Source organism: Eubalaena glacialis, chromosome 3 (assembly GCF_028564815.1).
Source record: "Eubalaena glacialis isolate mEubGla1 chromosome 3, mEubGla1.1.hap2.+ XY, whole genome shotgun sequence".
NCBI classification, from domain to species: domain Eukaryota; kingdom Metazoa; phylum Chordata; class Mammalia; order Artiodactyla; family Balaenidae; genus Eubalaena; species Eubalaena glacialis.
This window is the reverse complement of record NC_083718.1, coordinates 42620296-42641816: the sequence shown is the minus strand read 5'-3', so window position 1 is coordinate 42641816 and position 21521 is coordinate 42620296. Positions and strand designations below refer to the sequence as shown.

Here is a 21521-nt window from a genome sequence, read left to right as displayed (position 1 = left end):
TCACAGTCTCAATTTCAGTGCTTGTGATTGGTCTGTTTATATTTTCTATTTTTTCCTGGTTTAGTCTCGGAAGGTTGTACTTTTCTAAGAATTTGTCCGTTTCTTCCAGGTTGTCCATTTTATTGGCATATAGTTGCTTGTAGTAATCTCCCATGATCCTTTGTATTTCTGCAGGGTCAGTTGTTACTTCTATTTCATTTCTAATTCTGTTGATTTGAGTCTTTTCCCTTTTTTTCATGATGAGTCTGGCTAATGGTTTATCAATTTTGTTTATCTTCTCAAAGAACCAGCTTTTAGTTTTATTGATCTTTGCTATCATTTCTCTTTCATTTATTTCTGATCTGATCTTTATGATTTCTTTTCTTCTGCTAACTGTGGGGTTTTTTTGTTCTTCTTTCTCTAATTGCTTTAGGTGTAAGGTTAGGTTGTTTATTTGAGATTTTTCTTGTTGCTTGAGGTAGGATTGTATTGGTATAAACTTCCCTCCTAGAACTGCTCTTGCTGCGTCCCATAGGTTTTGGGCTGTCATGTTTTCATTGTCATTTGTTTCTAGGTATTTTTTGATTTCCTCTTTGATTTCTTAAGTGATCTCTTGGTTATTAAGTAGTGTATTGTTTAGCCTCCATGTATTTGTATTTTTTACAGATTTTTTCCAGTAATTGATATCTAGTCTCATAGCGTTGTGGTCAGAAAAGATACTTGATACTATTTCAATTTTCTTAAATTTACCAAGACTTGATTTGTGAACCAAATATGATCTATCCTGGGGAATGTTCCATGAGCACTTGAGAAGAAAGTGTATCCTGTTGTTTTTGGATGCAATGTCCTATAAATATCAATTAAATCCATCTTGTTGAATGTGTCATTTAAAGCTTGTGTTTCCTTATTTATTTTATTTTGGATAGTCTGTCCATTGGTGAAAGTGGGCGTTAAAGTCCCCTACTATGATTGTGTTACTGTCGATTTCCCCTTTTATGGCTGTTAGCATTTGCCTTATGTATTGAGGTGCTCCTATGTTGGGTGCATAAATATTTATGATTGTTATATCTTCTTCTTGGATTGATCCCTTGATCATTATGTAGTGTCCTTCTTTGTCTCTTGTAATAGTCTTTATTTTAAAGTCTATTTTGTCTGATATGAGAATTGCTACTCCAGCTTTCTTTTGATTTCCATTTGCATGGAATATCTTTTTCCAACCCCTCACTTTCAGTCTGTATGTGTGCCTAGGTCTGAAGTGGGTCTCCTGTAGACAGCATATATATGGGTCTTGTTTTTGTATCCATTCAGCCAGTCTATGTGTTTTGGTTGGATCATTTAATCCATTTACATTTAAGGTAGTTATCGATATGTATGTTCCTATTACCATTTTCTTAATTGATTTGGGTTTGTTATTGTAGGTCTTTTCCTTCTCTTGTGTTTCCTGCCTAGAGAAGTTCCTTTAGTATTTATTGTAAAGCTGGTTGGGTGGTGCTGAATCTCTTAGCTTTTGTTTGTCTGTAAAGGATTTAATTTCTCCATCAAATCTGAATGAGATCCTTCCTGGGTAGAGTAATCTTGGTTGTAGTTTTTTCCCTTTCATCACTTTAAATATGTCCTGCCACTCCCTTCTGGGTGGCAGAGTTTCTGCTGAAAGATCAGCTGTTAACCTTATGGGGATTCCCTTGTATGTTATTTGTTGCTCTTCCCTTGCTGCTTTTAATATTTTTTCTTTGTATTTAATTTTTGATAGTTTGATTAATATGTGACTCGGTGTGTTTCTCCTTGGATTTATGCTTTATGGGACTCTGTGCTTCCTGGACTTGATTGACTATTTCCTTTCCCATATTAGGGAAGTTTTCAACTATAATCTCTTCAAATATTTTCTCAGACCCTTTCTTTTTTTCTTCTTCTTCTCGGACCCCTATAATTCGAATTTTGGTTTTGTCCCAGAGGTCTCTGAGACTGTCCTCAATTCTTTTCATTCTTTTTTATTTATTCTGCTCTGTGGTAATTATTTCCACTATTTTATCTTCCAGGTCACTTATCCGTTCTTCTTCCTCAGTTATTTTGCTATTGATTCCTTCTAGAGAATTTTTAATTTCATTTATTGTGTTGTTCATCATTTTTTGTTTGCACTTTAGTTCTTCTAAGTCCTTTTTAAACGTTTCTTGTATTTTCTCCATTCTATTTCCAAGATTTTGGATCATCTTTACTATCATTACTGTGAATTCTTTTTCAGGTAGACTGCCTATTTCCTCTTCATTTGTTTTGTCTGTTGGATTTTTACTTTGATCCTTCATCTGCTGCGTATTTCTCTGTCTTCTCATTTTGCTTAACTTGCTGCATTTGGGGTCTCCTTTTCGCAGGCTGCATGTTCGTAGTTCCTGTTGTTTTTGGTGTCTGCCCCCACTGGTAAGGTTGGTTCAGTGGGTTGTGCAGGCTTCCTGGTGGAGGGGACTGGTGCCTGTGTTCTGGTGGATGAGGCTGGATCTTGTCTTTCTGGTGGGCAGGACTGCGTCCAGTGGTGTGTTTTGGGGTGTCTTTGAACTTATTATGATTTTAGGCAGCCTCTCTGCTCCTGGGTGGGGTTGTGTTCCTGTCTTGCTAGTTGTTTGGCATGGTGTGTCCAGCACTGGAGCTTACTGGTCGTTGAGTGGAGCTGGGTCTTAGCGTTGAGGCAGAGATCTCTGGGAGAGCTCTTGCCAATTGATATTACGTGGGGCTAGGAGGTCTCTGCTGGTCCAATATCCTGAACTCGGCTCTCCCACCTCAGAGGCTCAGGCGTGACACCTGGCCAGAGCACCAAGACCCTGTCAGCCACATGGCTCAGAAGAAAAGTGAGAAGAAAAAAGAAATATATAAAATAAAATTATTAAAATAAAAAATTTTTTAAATATTATTAAAATAAAAAATAAGAAAGTAATTTAAAAAAAGGAGAGCAACCAAACCAATAAACAAATCCACCAATGATAACAAGCACTAAAAACTGTACTAAGATAAACATAAAAATCAGAAACTAATCGGTCACATACAGCAATCCCCAAGTCTACAGTTGCTCCCAAAGTCCACCACCTCAATTTTGGCATGATTCACTGTCTATTCAGGTATTTCACAGATGCAGGGTACATCAAGTTGATTGTGGGGATTTAATCCGCTGCTCCTGAGGCTGCACGGAGAAATTTCCCTTTCTCTTCTTTGTTCGCACAGCTCCTGGGGTTCAGCTTTGGATTTGGCCCCGCCGTTGCATGTAGGTCACCCTTTGGCGTCTGTTCCCTGCCCAGACAGGACGGGGTCAAAGGAGCAGCTGATTATGGGGATCTGGCTCACTCAGTCTGGGGGGAGGGAGGGGTACAGAATGCGGGGTGAGCCTGTGGCGGCAGAGGCCAGCGTGACGTTGCACCAGCCTGAGGCACGCCGTGTGTTCTCCTGGGGAAGTTGTCCCTGGATCACGGGACCCTGGCAGTGGCGGGCTGCACAGGCTCCCAGCAGGGGAGGTGTGGAGAGTGACCTGTGCTTGCACACAGGCTTCTTGGTGGCGGCAGCAGCAGCCTTAGCATCTCATGCCCGTCTCTGGTGTCCGCGTTGATAGCCGCGGCTTGTGCCTGTCTCTGGAGCTCGTTTAGGCGGTGCTCTGAATCCCCTCTCCTCACGCACCCTGAAACAATGGTCTCTTTCCTCTGAGGCAGGTCCAGGCTTTTCCCCGGACTCCCTCCCGGCTAGCTGTGGCGCCCTAGCCCCTTCAGGCTGTGTTCACGCAGCCAACCCCAGTCCTCTCCCTGGGATCCGACCTCCGAAGCCCAAGCCTCAGCTCCCAGCCCCCGCCCGCGCCGGCCGGTGAGCAGAGAAGCCTCTCGGGCTGGTGAGTGCTGGTCGGCACCGATCCTATGTGCGGGAATCTCTCTGCTTTGTCCTCTGCATTCCGTTGCTGCACTCTCCTCCGTGGCTCCAAAGCTTCCCCCCCCGCCACCCCCCATCTCCACCAGTGAAGGGGCTTCCTAGTGTGTGGAAACTTTTCCTCCTTCACAGCTCCCTCCCAGAGGTGCAGGTTCCGTCCCTATTCTTTTGTCTCTGTTTTTTCTTTTTTCCTTTTCCCTATCCAGGTACTTGGGGAGTTTCTTGCCTTTTGGGAAGTCTGAGGTCTTCTGCCAGCGTTCTGTAGGTGTTCTGTAGCAGTTGTTCCACACATAGATGTATTTTTGATGTATTTGTGGGGAGGAGGGTGATCTCCATGTCTTACTCTTCCGCCATCTTGAAGGTCCTCCATTTGGTTATTTTTAATTAGCCTTGGCCTCCCCAGGCCTACATTAGTGTGGACCAAGATATAAGAACACATAGGGGCCAAATAATGTCCATTTAAGGGCAGTTCATCCCCAGTATGTCAGGTGCTGGGAGATTTTATTGTGGAGACAAAAGAATTCTAACCCAAAGACCTGCTGAGAACAGATAGCAGAGTAGAGTTACAAAATGGAAAGATCGGCATTCGGCAAGACTAGGGGGAGCGTAAACGTTTGTCACATGGTCTTCTTGATCCTTCCACCTTCTAAAGAGGTAAGCGTATTAGTGGTTGGTTTGCTAATGAATTATACAGCAGGTTGCTCCAGGGGGTCCATTTGCTGAAGGTGGGTGCTCTGCCTCATGGAGCCCTGAGCACTGTTAACACCATTAATGGTCCATCGTAATTGTCCAGTGGTCTAGAAATGCCACTCCTGTGTTTCTTGCAAGCTCATTAATTCAACCTGAGAAGGAGCAGAGCTATATACCACACAGTCAGTGTAATAGCATCCCTTTTTCTCACTTCTTTGCAGAGTGCTCTCCCAACCTTCTGCAGGTCTGGTGATGGGTCCATGTTGGATGATTTTGAATATTTTGTAGGCACTTTCTGTATTTGTTTCACTTAAGGCATTTTAGAGGAGAAACTACTTTCTCCTTAACTCTGGTTTGTTAGCTTGTTACTAGATGTATGAGGGAATGTGGGTGGCGGGGCACCCATCCCCAGCTGGAAAACAGCAACTCCTTAGAGTTCTTGCAGTCTATCAGGGTTGTCAACCCCATCATCACTGAGGCGTTTTTCAGCCTGCCTTACTTAAACTCCAGCTATTTTGTCACCTGAATCTGAAAATAGTGACACCACACAAGGGTGATTATGACTAATAAATGTCATGATTAAAGGAAGTATAGCCACTCAGTAAATATCAGTTGAATTTGAATTCCCCCATCATCCCTGGAGCATCACCTCATTAAAGGTATCATACCTTTGGCTGGTATATAATAGGTATTTTTCATCCCGTCCGTTTGTTAGCTCATTCCCTCGCCATCTGTGTTCCTTGTCCATCTGCCAACCTAGAAAAACCTTCTTCATGTTTATAAATGAAGAGTTCAGTTTTTTTAGACAACACTTTTTATGTTTTGGGTTTTATTAAGATGGAGTGCTGTAGAATATTATTATTTGCAAGGAATAATTTAGTGTCTTATCCAGATAATTAAGACACTATGTGTTCCGTAGATGAGCCTGGTCGTGGTAGGGGAGAAAACAAGGTACTCTTGTGCCCTCATGCTGTTTTTGGCTAATGGAGCAAATGTGAAATCCAGAGCTGGTGCATCCAAAGTCAAGTTTGTACGTATGTTAGATTTACTGTGTAGGTGCATGTTGGGTCAGTGTCCACAGCCAGCCTGCAGTCAGTGGAGTTAGGGCACTCAAAGGGGTATTTCTTTGCAGGAGTTTTTTAAAGGGGGAGCTCATGTTGTACCCAATTTAAAACCTGTTTTTCAGAAGTTTCCAGGATTTTCTCACACCCTGTCATCCACATGTATTTCTTAATCCCCACCAGAGTGTACCTGGGGGTTTAAAGACATCAAGTCCCTGCCTCTGAACCCTCTGCCCCTCCCTGCTTGTGCTTACATTCCAGTAGTAGCTACAGTACCCAAGGGTCACTTGCTCCTGTTGATTCATTGGTTCTTAGGAATAAAGACAGCCTCTTGATATATACAGGGGGGAAAGTCTATTAGTGGACAGTTTCCCCTGTATTAAAATAAGAGAAGAGATTGTGGAAGCCTTGAGGTGTAAAATATATTAGCTGCTATTATTCCAACAAAGATTCAAGAATCTGGATCCTTGTGGCCCAGTTACCTTTTCCTCCTGTCCCAGAAGGTTGGTTAAGTTGTCACAGTGGGTGGTGGAGAGAAACATAAATTTCTTAAGCGGTCTTAAGAGCATCTACATTTAATCCAGCTTTATAGGGTAGTAAAAGTCACCATCTCACAATTATTTATGATTTTCCCTAGCCCTACTCATGTTCTAAAATTCAGCCTTTACTGTCTTTACAATGCAGAGGATCCCAGAGGCTTAGGGCTGGAAGGAACTAGCTGTGAGCTTACAGTCTCTGGGTTTTACAGTGAGCCTTGGAGGCTGGTCTGTTGTAGTATTAATGATATCAAACCACCGTGGCTCCCTTTTAGAAGAAGACAGGTATAAATATATTTAACTAAAATGAGAGTAGTTAGGAGGAAGGTGAGGCATAAGCTAATGAATCTCTTAAATTCTTGAATGGTATTAAGCAGGAAACAGCCCCATTTGTGATCCCATTAATGACTGACCACTTGGGGGCTCAGGCTTTGAATCGTTTTTTAAGTAACAGGGACAGATTTTTGCAGACGCTAAGGCTCTGTTTTGCTTGACCACCTTTCTGTTTACTGGCCCACATTGCAGGACAGCTGGCCTGGTGCCCATTTAAGGGGAGAAAGGTAACAGGCCAACATAAGATTCCAGACCTCGAGTCTGACCTCATTAGAAGTGTGCTTACTAGTGGTGTAAACCATGGCATCATTCCTCTTGCTGGTTTGGGTGATCTTGTGACTTGTTTGAGTTTTGTTATTTCAACAGTAGCAGGGAGGCAGCTGTAGTTTAGGAGATAGTCCGTTGTGTCCGAAATGATAACCCCTCAGAACACTTTGAATACTGACTCAGACCATCCCCTTGCCTTTAGACCATCCTTTGAAAACAGACTTTAACTTTCCTCATTGTCTCTGGAGAAGACTTAAGACTTGCTTTTGCAACCCCTGTTTGCAAAATGCTAGAAGCAGGTGCTTCCAAAAGTCTCATCCAGGCTCACCTGGTGTGATGTTACCATTTCCATCTTATCTTTCCTAACTGGGTGCAGAGGAGAGCCTCAGCACAGCTAAGTACCTCTCTTGCCTTGCCCCAGGCACGTGTGCCGTAACCATGAGGAGTTGCTCCAGCCACTTCTGGTTTCCATGGGGTTTTTTTCCCTTGTTTTCTTCTCCATCTTTCTTTTTTCTCACAATGTATTTTCTTTTCCTTGCCTTTCATTTAACCCTCTAGAAGCCTGGAAATGTTCAGGAGAATGGCTGCTATGTTTTTGTTTTTTTCAGACCTAGGCTACTTTTTTGAGAGAAAAACAACTCCAGAGCCATTGTCTAAGGTGTGTACTTTGCCTTTACTGGAAGAAAAGCACTGTAATTCAGCTAATGCTATGGATGAGAGACATCTATTCTACGATCCATGCTGTCATAGACTGAGAAAAGTAAATATGTGATCAGACATTTCCTAGAGAAACCTTTAAGAAAACATTAGAGCATGCACGTGCGTGTGCGTACACATACACACACACACACACACACTCCTCCATCTCCCAGCACTAGTTAGCTTGCTCATGGGTCCCGGGGCCATTCCCTTATTCCAGCCAGATCCCCCTGTAGACAGACAGTCAAGAAATCCTTCATTTGTTCCAGAGAAGACAGAATCCAGCCTGAGTGCTAAGTCAATTCCTTCTGCTATAAATACAGATTTTTTTCTTTAAAGTCTATCTACTGAGTTTTAAAAGATACACAGAATATTTCCAAATGAAATTGAGTAGAACATCACTTTAAAACTGAAGTCACATTTGATATACAGCTATGCTGTATTATAGCCCTCTGGGGACTTTCCTTACTGTAAACTTGGAAAGACTTCGTGAAAATGCTATTTTATGGTTAAGATGATAGGAATTTGTTTAGCTCTTTACAAAGTATTCTCACAAACTAATAACAATGACAGTAACAATATCTGGTGTTTATCAGTTGCTGAGTATGTGGCAGACACTGTTTGAAGTGCTTTCCAGGCTCATTTAATCCTCTCAATAACCCTATCACATACGGACTGTTATTATCCCCATTTTCAGATGTGGAAACTGAGGCATCAAGGGGCTATGTAACTTTACCCAAGTCACACAACCAGTAAGTGCTAAGGCAAAGGATTCGACTGAAGCTATGGTTGATTGTAAGGTTTTTGTACTTCCCACTACCTCGTGTGCCCTCTTAATCATTAGTGTCAAGTGAGAATCCTGTTTCAGATCAGTTAAGTGACTTCATTCTGGTGCCCCAACCAGAAGTGACAAAAAAAGATTTAATGTTTTTCCTTTTCCTTTTACTGATTTTTTTCCCTTCTATGTCATGAGCCTCTAGGTCAATATTTTATTGAATTCAAAACATTCACTGAGTCTCTATTATGCACCAGGTGCTGCATGACCTTTGGTGGTACAAAGATAATGAACTTACTGTCCTTAAGGAATTCACAATCCGAGTTTGGGGAATTAAGCAGATAAAACACAGTGACAAATGCAAGCAGTGTGGATAATGTTCTACTAGGGCTAAGTACGTGGTATTCTGGGAACACTGAGGATGGGGCACTGTCCTAATCTAGGGACTGTCCAGAGAAGCTTTGTAGGGGAGTTGATTCTCCAAGAACAAATGAGAATTAGCCAGATTGAGATAAGGAAGATGTTGTGGACAGAAGAAATACCGTGTGCAAAGGCCCAGATATATTTGAGAGCACAGAGCCTTTGGGGACCTCCAAGAACTTTTACGTGACCTTGAGTTTAGAAGAAAAGAAGCCAGAGAGATGGGCAGGATTTTGATAATGAAGACCGCTGTAAGTCATTGTAAGTGGTGTTGGCTCTGCAGTTGGCTGTGTCATTGAAGAATTTTAAGCAGGTCAGGTAGAGAGCGGGATAGAGTAGATGAAGTAAGCTTAGAGGCAGGGAGACCCATTTAGGAGGCTATTACAACTGTCTGGATAAGAAATGATGAGGGTCCTGACCTAAGGCAGAGACAGTGAGTCAAGCTTTTTCTGCCTCCCCGGGATACACTTAATTGCTTCACTTGTTGCCTTCAGCAGCCAGCCAGTCTGCCTGGCTGTCCATTCAGCCCCTGAACCTTCATCCCTTTCTTTGTCTTCCCGTACTGCAATTCATGTACCTGTCTCTCCTATTAGACCTCAACTCCTCAAAGGCAGCCAGTGTATCTTTTTAATCTTTATTTTCACTGTACAAGTACTGTGTCTGGTACATGTTTTTCAAGTTCATGATGGGGATCAGTTTAGTATGGCCGCAGTCTAGGGTCCTTTTTGAGAAGGACTAAAGGGGCTGTTGGAAAGGAAGGATGAAGGGGTAGAACTCTTTTGCTCTACAGTAAATTGAATGGTGTTGACAGATGAGAATTGCATATGACTTTACTTGGACTCTGCCAAAATGCATCAGCGTTCTTCTGGGATTTAAGGTAATTTCCTGGCAGGCTTAATGTTTACTCTTAGTAATGTTTACACAACTTCTGTGCCATCTCTTAAAAACAAATTAGACTTCAACACAAGTAATTAAAGATGGGAATAGCAAAAAAAAAAAAAAAGATGGGAATAGCATCGTTCGGTTCTATTACCTGTGTCCCTGAGTACGAACGTGCCCTCTACATTGTAAGTGAAACCCTGCTCTCCTCCCTGTAAGTTGTATGGGGAATGGACATTTAGCTAAGGGGCTTGCAAAATTTCTTTATCTTTTAAAATGTGAAGGCCTCCATGGAAGCCAAATAGAGAAATCAGATTTTTACAAGGAGCTGTTCTTGCTGAAGTCAGGGCCAGTTTGGGGGGCCCAAAGCCTTGTCCTGCTGCCTTTTCCACCCCTTCCCCACCCCTAAATAAAGGGGCTGTGAAAAGCACTAATCAAGACCATCCACATTTTCCCTCCTAACTATTCACTTTGATCTAGTTCTCTTAAGTTTCAAACTGTTATTACAGGGAGCTTTTCACAGGCACTCACTGGTTTTGTTTTTATGTTCCATCACTTTGGACCCTGTTGTCTTCCAACAAGAGGGGGATTTGGCTTCTCTTCTGTCTTCCTCCCAGGTTCTCATATACCCTTCTCCAGAACTGACTGGAAGACATTCTTGCACCTTGCAGTAGATGCCTTCTAAGACCTTAACCCAGAGATAATCATCGTTTAGGTAAAAGACTTATCCTTTATTGAAAGGATAAGTGTTAAGAAAGTAACATTTCCCTTGAATTCACACAGTTTATTGTTCTTGTTAAAATTTAATTATACCTCAAGAGCTCTGGCGCACGTGGGTATATTTAATGGCCTTTGTGCTTTTACCGAATATGTTAAAATTAATACTTGGCCTTACAGAAAAAGAGGCTGAACTCTGTGCCTAAAGACTTTTCAGGATTAATAAGAGGCTTAAGAGAGATCAAAGAGACCTCAGTTTGTTTGTGCCTACATGTGAAAATGTAGTTATTTTTTTCTTGAGCCACAGAGAAAGGATTTGCATACATAAAATTTGGTAAAGGATTACTTATTGGAAGAAATGAAAGGCATTCTATGGGTAAGAGTTTTTAGGCACTTTGTTGAAGATGGTCAGCCCAGTTCTCTCTTCTGTCTTAGCCCCGTTCTCCCCATCTGTTTTCAGAAAGCTTTACTGCTGATGTTCAGAAGCCCACCAAGGTTTGGGGTGAGGGGCTCCCTGTCAGCCCTGTTAGGTGGCTATGTAATGAATTCTTTCTGTCCAGTAAGGTAATGCTGAGGTTGTGCCCCACTTTAGAAATTTGATTCATAAACACAATAGATTCAGCAATTCTCAGCTCTATTAAGGGTGATTATTCACTTTGAGAAAGGTCTTTGCAAGTAAGTGTATTTACCCCAATTCCTGAAAATAGCCCTCTCTTAATGCTTCCCGGGGACTGTGTATGGGTCATGTATACAATCTAGAGGAAGGAGAAGAGAAACACAAAGCTAAGATGTTTAGGGATCTGCTGGCTCTTTGCAGAACAACCCACAAAGGTGATAAAGAATCTCTGAAATGATTTGTTTCTCAAATTCAATTTATACGTATCTTTTTTTGTAGAAATGCAACACCCATTTAATGATTTGTCTAAAGAGTATTGCAATTGCAATTTGCTGATATTCGATGTGCTGTATAATACATAAGACATTTCAGTGAATAGAATGATATCTGCAACCCCTTCTGAGTGCCCTCCAGGGCTCAGTGAGAAGCCAAGGATAGAGAATTTAACTTTCTCTCACTTTGAGTGTCACTTGTGATCTCTGAAGGGAGGTGCTTACCTAGAAATTTTATTCTCCCCCAGATAACAGTTACTTTCTTTCAAGAAGGCTAGTTACTGAGGGCTCATATACTCAGCCCTCAATAGTTATTGAGGGCTGAGTATATGCCAAAAATGTACTGGCTAGGTAAGGTTCAAGGAGAGGATTATCAGACATCTGAGCAGAATCAGATAAGAGGCCATGGTCTTTTGGGGCAGACCTCACCAGGAGTTCTCTGCTTTAGTACATTGTAGGAATTTGGCAAATCAGGTCATATCCAGAGAGGACTGATTACAGGGAGGAGGTTCTGGAAGACATTTTGGTTGAGAAACTGTTGAAGGAACAAGGGCTATTTACCTGGAAAAGGGAAGATTTTTGGTAAAGAGAGTCATGAAAAATGTCTCAGTCTTCACTGTTCAGTATGATAGCTGTGAACCACACGTGGCTATTTAAAGTAATTAAATAGAAATTTAAAAATTAGTTCTTCAGTTACACCTGCACATTTCAAGGGCTCAATAGCCACATGTGGCAAGTAGTTATCATATTGGACAACACACAGATTTCCATCACTGCAGAAAGTTCTGTTAGACAGCGCTGCACTGCATACTTGAGGGATTTCATGTAAAAGAAAGAATAGATTCAAACTGCATATCCCCAGAAGGTACAGTTTTGCCCAATGGAGAAGAACCAGGGGGGAAATTTTTCCAACACTTGAGGTAGTCGGGAACAGAAGAAGCAGAGTTGGAAGCTCTCTAAGAGGGGAAATGTCGCCTCTTGGTGACCCTTGTCAAGGATACTATAGAGGAAGTATGAGCATCCTAGCTGTCAGACTTTGTCTGCTTGTGCATGTCAGGCGCTGAGCCGCGGCCCAGCCAGTACACTCAGGCATCGGTTCAGAGCTCTCTGCAGCTTCCTGCGTTACGTGTGATAGAAAGTACCTGGTAGCCTGGCTGAGACCAAACTCAACTCCCTCTCTCCATTCTGCTTTAATCTGATTTAAACCCTCCTTGGGAGGTTGGTAATTTACAAAGCTCATGAAAAGCTTTCAAAGAAATTATGCCTAGAAAAAAATTTATTTCTGGAAACTCAAAGATGGGGATATATTTTCTGAAAATAAATTCAGGTGGATGATGGATGAGAATAATGAAAAGGCCTTGTTTTCTAACCCTATGCAGCCTTGAGTTATCCAAGACCCTATATATTCATACACTTGAACTTAAGCAGAATAAAATAATCAATTAGCAGTTGGCAGCAGTTTTTCCTTGGATAAGACACAAAGCAAATAGTTGGCCTGTGTTTGGAGAGATCTGTGTTTGCAGGGTATCTTAATGGCAAAGTCATGCTTTCTCAAATACTTGGTCAAATTTATATAGAATTGAGGGACCATAATGAGTAGGTATTTATAAAGCTCTTTAGTAGCTTTTGAAGAGACTATGCCTGAGAACTCAAATAATTATTTCTGGAAATCTGAAACCAGGGTTGGTTACCTGAGCACATTCCTTAATTGAAGCTTAATGGTGTTGCCCTGCCTAAGAATCTCAGTTCTGGTTCAAGCCTGGGCAGTTTTATTGGTCTTTTGGAGTTCTGAAACGACACTCTCAAACTGCCTGAGAGTACCAGAGGAGGAAAATGACACTCATTAAATACTTTAGGATTGTCTGTCTAAGAGGTCAAGAGGAAAAAGGAATTGCATTTCTGTAGAGTCACTGGAGACAGATTGTGGTCTGAACACCTCAGCTATCTTGGATTGACCTTGCCGTTTTCCAAACTCTCCATGGGAAATCATTGTCTACTCTTTTTTTAACCTTAGTTGTTTATTTTTCAATGTCTTTTAATTTGCTCTTTTGGATAATGGATGGTGTCAGCAGCTGGTCTCTCCCCTTCCTTCTCTCTCCTCTCCTATTCAATACAGAATCGCATTTACTCCTATCCAATGGATGGGGATAAAATATACTCTAGGCAAGTGTTTTATCATTGATGTTTTCCAGCCCGCCCTGTGCTTGAAACTCAGGTATCAGTTTGGTGCCCTGACCCTCTGAGAAAATGTCTTGTCCAGGCAGACACAGATGATTTATTTGCCAGAACTAAGTTTCTTCGGGAAAGCATCCTTGGTTTGATCTGGCTACCCTGAGAAAGGAGCTCTTGACTATGTCTGTACACGGTCAAGAGAAAGTTCTCATGGGCAGTGATGAAGTTAAATGAAATTAAAGGATGGGTGGAGTTTGTGGCATGGGTGAGGGGGGCAAAGCATTCCAGGGAGCGGAAGTGGCACATGCAAGGGGAGAGAAACACCGGAGCTTGAGATGTTTAAAGGAAACTCAAGGATGGTTCTGTGAAAAGAAGTAGTGGGAGAATCATTCATTTATTAACAAATATTTATTAAGAACCCATGATTTGCTAGATACTGTTCTAAGCACCAGAAATACAGTAGTAAATTTTTTAAAATTCCTGCCCTTATGGAACTGATATGCTAGAGAAAGGAGTCAGAAAATAATCAATACATATAATCAAAGTTTTAAATTAGTTCTTTCTAAAGGGCTATAATAATAATAAGGGCTACATGAGTGTTTGATAAACTGAGTAGTTTTGTGTGTTTGTTAGAAGACAATAAATCCTGTCAGGGCTGGGGGGTGGGTATTATAGAGTTTGGTAAAGAAAATTGGAAGTGCCAAAGGGAGGGTTGGGAGTGGGTTGTAATGTTACAACCTCTTTGAGAAACGTTTTTGTTTTTGTTTTTTTTTAGATGACTTTGGATTTATTGATGACTTTTTAAAAAATTTTTATTGGAGTACAGTTGCTTTACAATGTTGATAATTTCCGCTGTACAGCAAAGTGAATCAGTCACACGCATACACGTATCCCCTCCTTTTTAGATTTCCTTCCATTTAAGTCACCACAGAGCACCGAGCAGAGTTCCCTGTGCTATACAGTAGGCCCTCATTAGTTATCAGTTTTACACATAATAGTGTATATACGTCAATCCCAATCTCCCAGTTCATCCCACCCCCCCATCCCCCCGTGGTATCCACAAGTTCATTCTCTATGTCTGTGTCTCTATTTCAGCTTTGCAAGTAAGTTCATCTGTATCATTTTTCTAGATTCCACAATAAGCAATATTATACGATGTTTGTTTTTCTCTTTCTGACTTGTTTCACTCTGTACGACAGTCTCTAGGTAAAACTATGGAACGCTTCACGACTTTGAGTGTCATCCTTGCGCAGGGGCCATGTTAATCTTCTCTGTATCATTCCAATTTTAGTATATGACAGCAGAAGCTAATCCTCATGCCGAAGCGAGCATGAGAAGCCTTTTTGAAAGCGCACCATTGAGCAAAGACTTAAAAGGTGTATGGAGTTAACAATACGGTTATTTTGGTAAAGAGACTTCTGTGTGGGTAACAGCCGGTGCAAAGACCATGAGGCAGAAGAGTGTCTTCAGGAAATAGCAAGGATGCCAGGGTGGGAGAATGAGGGTGGGGAGATGGGAGGGGGGCAGATAGAAGGTCACCATAAGGACTTTGGCTTTCATTCTGATAAAATGAAGCGTTGTAAAGACTGACTTAGATTTTAAGAGGTCAGTCTGGCTGCTCTACTGAGAATAGACTTTGATAAGGCAGCCAGCTGGGCAGCCACACAGGGTACTAACCTGTAAAGGGCACTGAAATAGCACTATTATAAGAAAAAGATTGTTCCTACCAGAACTCACCTCAGGGAAGGTACAGTACATATCAATGAAATTTAATCAAGGACATGTTGATTAACATGTTAACCAAGGACAAGTTGGGTAACAAAGATAGCCACTGAATGCTCTCTGAGGTCTGTAGGTCTAGTGAACTGTAGGCTTTTTGTTTTGCTGAGTGGGGCACTACAGTATGGGGCCAGAGGTACGTTATCAGAACCGTAGAAGAGAGGCTTCCCTCCACTTTGAGCTCACACCTCCTTAGACTGGGGTTCTTATTGATCAGAGCATCCAGAGAGCCGAGTTTCAGTCCCACCACCCTAAGGGGAAATGCAGGGCTGGATCCTCAATGACCTTGAATGCCCTTCAGAAAATACCTAGTTACATAACCCATACACACTTTCATGACGGCCTTCTTTTCCCATCTCCAGACCCCATAGGAGGGGAACCTATTCCTGTATCCTGGGAGAAGTTTTATTCCACTCTTCAGTAATAAAGATTCATTGTTACTCAGAAAGACATTGTAAATCATTTCTGAAAGCGTCCGCTCTTGAACAGTGGGGTTTAGCTGAGGATGGTTCAGAGGATTAGCTGCTGCTGTCATAGAGATCTGGCCCCTACCTGGGAGTAGAGCCCTGGGGATCACTGACATGGATGAGTGGTTCCCAGAACCACAGTTCAGAAAGGACAGTCTAGTCACCAACAACCTGCTCTAATTCAGCACACTTTTGTTGCGTGCCTGAACCACGGCTTGTGTCCTTGATGGACTCACTTCTGGGTCTATCATCTGTCCCCTGAGAATAGCACTGTTGTCAATCCCACCTAGATTAGATCAATTAGCAAGCAAGAAGCAAGCTCATATATGCATGCTATTCATTCAAAGTGTGCATATAGGCATTTAGTATGAAGAACTGCTATTTCACTTGTAACTTTGTTCAATTATGATTATGGAGTGACAGAAGTACAAGTGTAATAGGAATTTTCTATATTAATCACCTCTGTGCACATGTCAAATTAAAAATGTGCACAGTGTCTGTAATTCTTTCCTTTTTCTTGGTGTTTGTTCTGAATATGTTAACTGAAATATACATTTATGTCTGAATCAAATTTAAAAATTGGGGCTTGTATTTTATTCATCTTTTTTAAATTTAACTTTTCTAAATTTAACTTATTACATTTTGACACAAGTATTAATCTGAGATAGATTGGATATTTGAAAAAATTAGAAATGAATTCTTTACCAGAGATAGCTTGAGAAGCACTGAACTAGAAAACTAAGAAGAGGGCATGTGGTACTATTTTTATTTCTTACCTGTGGAGACTCTCCAGACCCATCATCAGCTGTGCTCTGAGCTGTTTTCTACTTACAACAATGGGTTTATGGGACGCCATCTACCCCCATTCTCCTGTCCTCACACCCACGACTGCACAAGGTGGTTCCCTATGGAGTTAGTAATGCTGCCCACAGAGAATGAAATGAAAATAATAAAGATAGAACTTCACATTGGCCCAACTCATTTGAGACAATAAAGCCAGCTATAAAAGAGTCAATCGAAAAGGTCAAACAATGTAGGGGGCATGGCATCTTACCCCTCATGGGAAGGAGAACTTTAAGGTTATTTTTCCTTTTCCTTCTTTCTAAAGGGAGCACAGCTATCAAAAGAAGAAAGCTGACAACCTCCAGTTCAGCTTTCAGGATTTCAGTTGAGAATATCTATGAAGTATTTTCCTTCTCACCATGAAATTATCTGCTAAAGCAATTCTGCAGTCACTCTGAATACATACAAAGTAAAATGACTTACACTCTTGAGAGTTACATTTCCAACTGACGACGTGCAAAAAGCAGCTTTGCAAAATGTACCTTTGTGTGCAGAGCCCAGTGAGCAATTAACTAGACCTCTTGACCAAGCTGTGTAGGCACAGAGCCTGGGCAGCACCTTTGCCAAGTCTGCCCTGGGCCTGCCGAGGTGGCACGTGGCGACTCAAAGTCTGGTGGGAAACATATTCACCATCAAAGGCCTAGTTTCTTAAACCAGGGTAGAATATAAATTTACTATTTTCAATTACAAAATTCAATTCTAACCTTTTAAAAACAGCAGCTAGCAAAATCCTTCATGAATATGCATTCTCTCCTTAACTCGTAATTTTGTCATCCAACAAACATTAACAAATACTGCTATATTTCAAGGCTCTAGGTGGAGAACTGGGAAGATCAAAGATGAATGACAGTCTCTAAGCTAAAGGAGCATTTGCTATGTAGTAAACAAGTAATTATTTTAATACCTTATTTATACATTACAGCCTACATTTGAACATCACAACTGCCCTCATCCCAATGAAATAGGCAAGAATGAGTTATGCCATTTTGCCAAAGAGGAACTGGAGATAGGATGTATTAAATCATCTTCTTATGATCACACCACAAAGGGCAGATCCAGAACATAGTGCTGGCTAAGAGCATGGCTTTGGGGTCAGTTGAATCTGGGTTCACAAACCAGTCATCACCTTAGCTGGTTATTTTGGATATATTAGCCCATTTGTGCTTCTGCCTTCTTTTTAAAAAAAATTTTATTATTTATTTATTTATTTATTTATTTATTTATTTTTTGGCCACGCGGCATGTGGGATCTTAGTTCCCTGACCAGGGATTGAACCCACACCCCCTGCAATGGAAGTGCGGAGTTTTAACCACTGGACCGCCAGGGAAGTTCGCTTCTGCCTTCTTATCTATGAAATGGAGATAACATCTGCCTCATAGGCTATTGTAGGATTAATTGAGAAAATGTTTGTGAAGATGGGAGGAACTCAGTAAGTGATGGTAGGTGTCATTATTTCATCAAGAATCCTTTATTAAGCTCCCACTTACATGCACTGCACTATGTGGAAGATAACCTAGACACAGGAACTCACGATATAATACAAGGAGAAACAGACAAAGGATGTAACACAATAAAACAAAAGTGACAAATCAGGCACTGATAAGGACTGCCTCCTCAGTGTTCCTGTAGCAATATCTAGATCTCAGCGCACGTATGGAATATTCTGTCATTGTCAGGGTCTCAGGCGCTCTACCCTCACCCCTCACCAGTAGATTATGAACTCCAGGTAAGTTTTAGTATTTTCCTAAAACCTTACTTATTTACTGTATAAATACTGATGGAGATCATAGAGTCAGGGAATGAGTGCACCGAGGACACAGCCATGGTCCACGCCCCTGGGGACATGCCATGTAGCAGACACTCAACAAAAGTGTGCTGAATTAAGGTAGATTGTTGATGATTAGATTGTTCTTTCTGGCATTTTCCAGTTGTCTTTCTTTTATTGATTTCCAGTGTAAATCCATTGTGGTCTGAGAGCAGACACTGTATGATTTCTATTCTTTTAAGTTTGTGAAAGTGTGTTTTATGGCCAAGAATGTGGTCTGTCTTGGCGAACATTCTGTGTGAGCTTGAGAAGAATGTGTATTGTCTTGTTGTTGGATAAAGTAGTCCATAGATGTCCATTATATCCAGTTGATTGATGGTGTTGAGTTCAACTAGGTCCTTACTGATTTCATCCCTGCTGTATCTGTTCATTTCTGATAGAGGGATATTAACATTCCCAATTATGATAGTGGATTCATCTGTTTCTCCTTACAGCTCTATCAGTTTTTGCCTTGTGTAGTTTGACACTCTGTTATTAGGTGTATACACATTAAGAACTGTTATGACTTCTTGGAGAATTGACTCCTTTATTTCATTATTTTATTTTATTCATTTTCAGTTTTTATCTAAAATGAGGCAAGTAGTGCTGTGTTTTCAAAATTCACTTTTGAGTCTTCATCAGTAGCCAGTTCCAAAAATATTAGTTAACTTTAAATTATCTTTTGATGAAAAATGAATCCATAGAATTTTTTATGCATAATTCTAGGAAAATAGATTCAAAACATTCTATCAAATTCAGAAAATATTTGGCGATAACTTTCGTCAGATGTGCTGTATCAATATCATCACCTCTTTCACTGATAATTGTTAAATTCTAGAACGTGGGGTAAGTGTGGAAACTGTTCTTTTAAGTGTCTAGCTTTTGTTTTAGGTCTTTAATCTTATCTGCCATTGAAAAAAATTGTTTCTCCCTTACATGAAAGTATTAAGATCATTAAAATAGCAAGGACAGGCAAATAAACAAGTCTGGCTCTAATTCATATCTTTACAAAGTTGGGACCAAGCTGATTTCTTACCTTGTAAAACACTAAGAGTTTATTCTGCACTGCAGACATTGTTGAGAGAGCTTTTCCTCTCGATAACCATCAAACATCAACATGCAGTACTGTTGTTTATGATTAGCCGCCTTCTTGATTATTCATTCAGAGTCGCCGTGAATTTAACTTATTTACCTTTACGTAATTTACTATCTTTACTACGTCACTAAGTACAATGTTTAGTTTAGCTGACTTATTTTTGAAGCCAGTCTTTCTCAACGAAGGCAGAAGTGCATTAATGTACATTCTGGTGTAAGTTTATTAATATAGGTACTCACTCCAGAATGTTTTCCTATCATTGCAGCTGTGCTATCAGAACATACTTGTACACAAAACTTAAACTCCAGACCACACCTGTTGACAATGTAATTCTTTTTAGCTTTATACATTTGAAAGCTAGTTGTGTCTTTTGACAATGAGCATGAAAAAAAATTTTAAAAAAAGATTCTTCCTTCATATCACCATCGTGTTCAAATCACATCTGTACTGAAAGATTGCCATATTAGCAGTATCATTGCACAAGTCAGGTTGCAATGAAAAATACTTCACTTGCTTTATTTGGTCTCTGAGTTGGTCTTCCATATCATTAGCCTGGTATGTTAGTCTGTGGAGTCATTTGAAAGTGGTAGTGGAGCTACTTTCTTTGCCAAAGATTCATGTTTCCAAACAAACACCTCTGTTGCAGATTGTCACTAATGTCTCATCAATTGCATAGGTTTTTTTGGTCTTAGCAACCTGAGGTGCTATTTTAGTAGAAGTGCACAAAGCATTAATAAGTAAAATATTGAACATTTGCTTCTGTGGTTTTCTAATGCAATACTTTTTTATTTCAAAGAATTCTTTTAGTTTTGAGCTTTTTTTTTAGCCTTTTGTGAGTAAATTTCTGCCCAAGAAGTTTTGAAGGAATCACTAGTTAGAACATTTCTGCCAGTAACACACTTTTGGGTCTAGCATGCCATCCTCCAACATGGCTACAAACCCAACCCAAACTTAGCATACAAGTAATGATCCTTCAAAATAAAACTAGCATGAGGTCTTTGGTCTCCATTTCTTCAGAGTCACTTCCATTGCCATTATTTGGTTTCCTTCTACTGATGCATTCAGATAAAGTATGTCTTTTTCTTGAAACAAACAAAAAAGTCATGTGTAATTTCTTTTACTGTTTGTAAATTAGAAATAAAAATAAGTAATACAGTTTTTTCTTTCTCAATTTAGCTAGTAATGTTAAGCTATAAGTTAAGCATGGTTGATTAAAAATTGAAATCATGAGAATAATAAGTTAGAAAAGTAAATCAATGCCAACATTTTCTCTATCTTCCTTGTCTTTTTGTGGCCTCTCTCATCTGACTTCTTAATCGACACTTCTCATGTGAGCTGACGAGGAGGTGGGTAGGAAGACATTTCTCTAGTAATTGTTGTTTAAAATCCCTCTGTAGGCTAATTCATGGAAAAAACAGGGAGACCAGGGTTTCATGCCTTGTGTTTTACATTTCATGTTATTTCCTAATGAGTACAGTAGTATCTAATTGTGTCCTGGAGGAATGAGATGTTTTCACCATCCCATGTGTAAGATCCATGATTATACTGAATATATTTAACTGGATATGTGGCATCAAAAAAAGGTGCTAGCTTCAGGTCAACAAATATATTTTGAACACCTACAATATGCAAGGCCCTGTGCTAGATGTAGTAGGGAATACTAGAGTAAGTCAATCATCGTTTCTGTCGTCTGTGAGCTGACAAATATAGGGTGTTGGTTATCTGTTGCTGCATAACAAATTACTCAAAGCTTAGTGATTTAAAACAATAAATAATTTTTTATTTAGCTCATACATCAGCAGCTGAGCAGTGGTTCATCAGGGTGTCTCATTTCTGTTAGGTTGTCAGTAGGCTCAGCTCAAATAGGGACTGGATGATCCACTTTCAAGATGGCTCACTCACATGGGCAGCAAATTGGTCCCTGGATGTAGGCTGGGAACTCGGCTGGGGCTTTGAGCCAGCAACCCAGGTTGCTTTCCATGTAGACCTCTGCACAAGCTGCTTGAACTTCCTCACAGTATGATGGCTGGGTTCCAAGTGTTAGTGTCCCAAGAGGTCAGAACAGAAATGCATGGCGCTTTTAAGACCTAGCCTCAGAAGTCACATAACATCTCTTCTACTAGCTTTATAGGTTGTACAAAGACTTGCCTTTACAGGCAGTCACAAAGACCTGCCAGGTTAAAAGAGAAGGGAGCAGACCTATTGATGGGTAAGTGGCAGGA

General features: G+C 40.7%; 1 protein-coding gene and 1 non-coding gene across 3 annotated transcripts in view; one reads left to right on the top strand and one right to left on the bottom strand.

Annotated features, from left to right (window-relative positions):
- KCNH1 (potassium voltage-gated channel subfamily H member 1) overlaps positions 1-21521 on the top strand; it is a 422730-nt gene that overhangs the window by 254825 nt on the left and 146384 nt on the right. The gene's annotated exons all lie outside the window — the stretch shown is intronic.
- On the bottom strand, positions 14519-14623 carry LOC133089205 (U6 spliceosomal RNA). Its single transcript, XR_009700591.1, has one exon. It is a non-coding gene; the product is annotated as a U6 spliceosomal RNA (small nuclear RNA).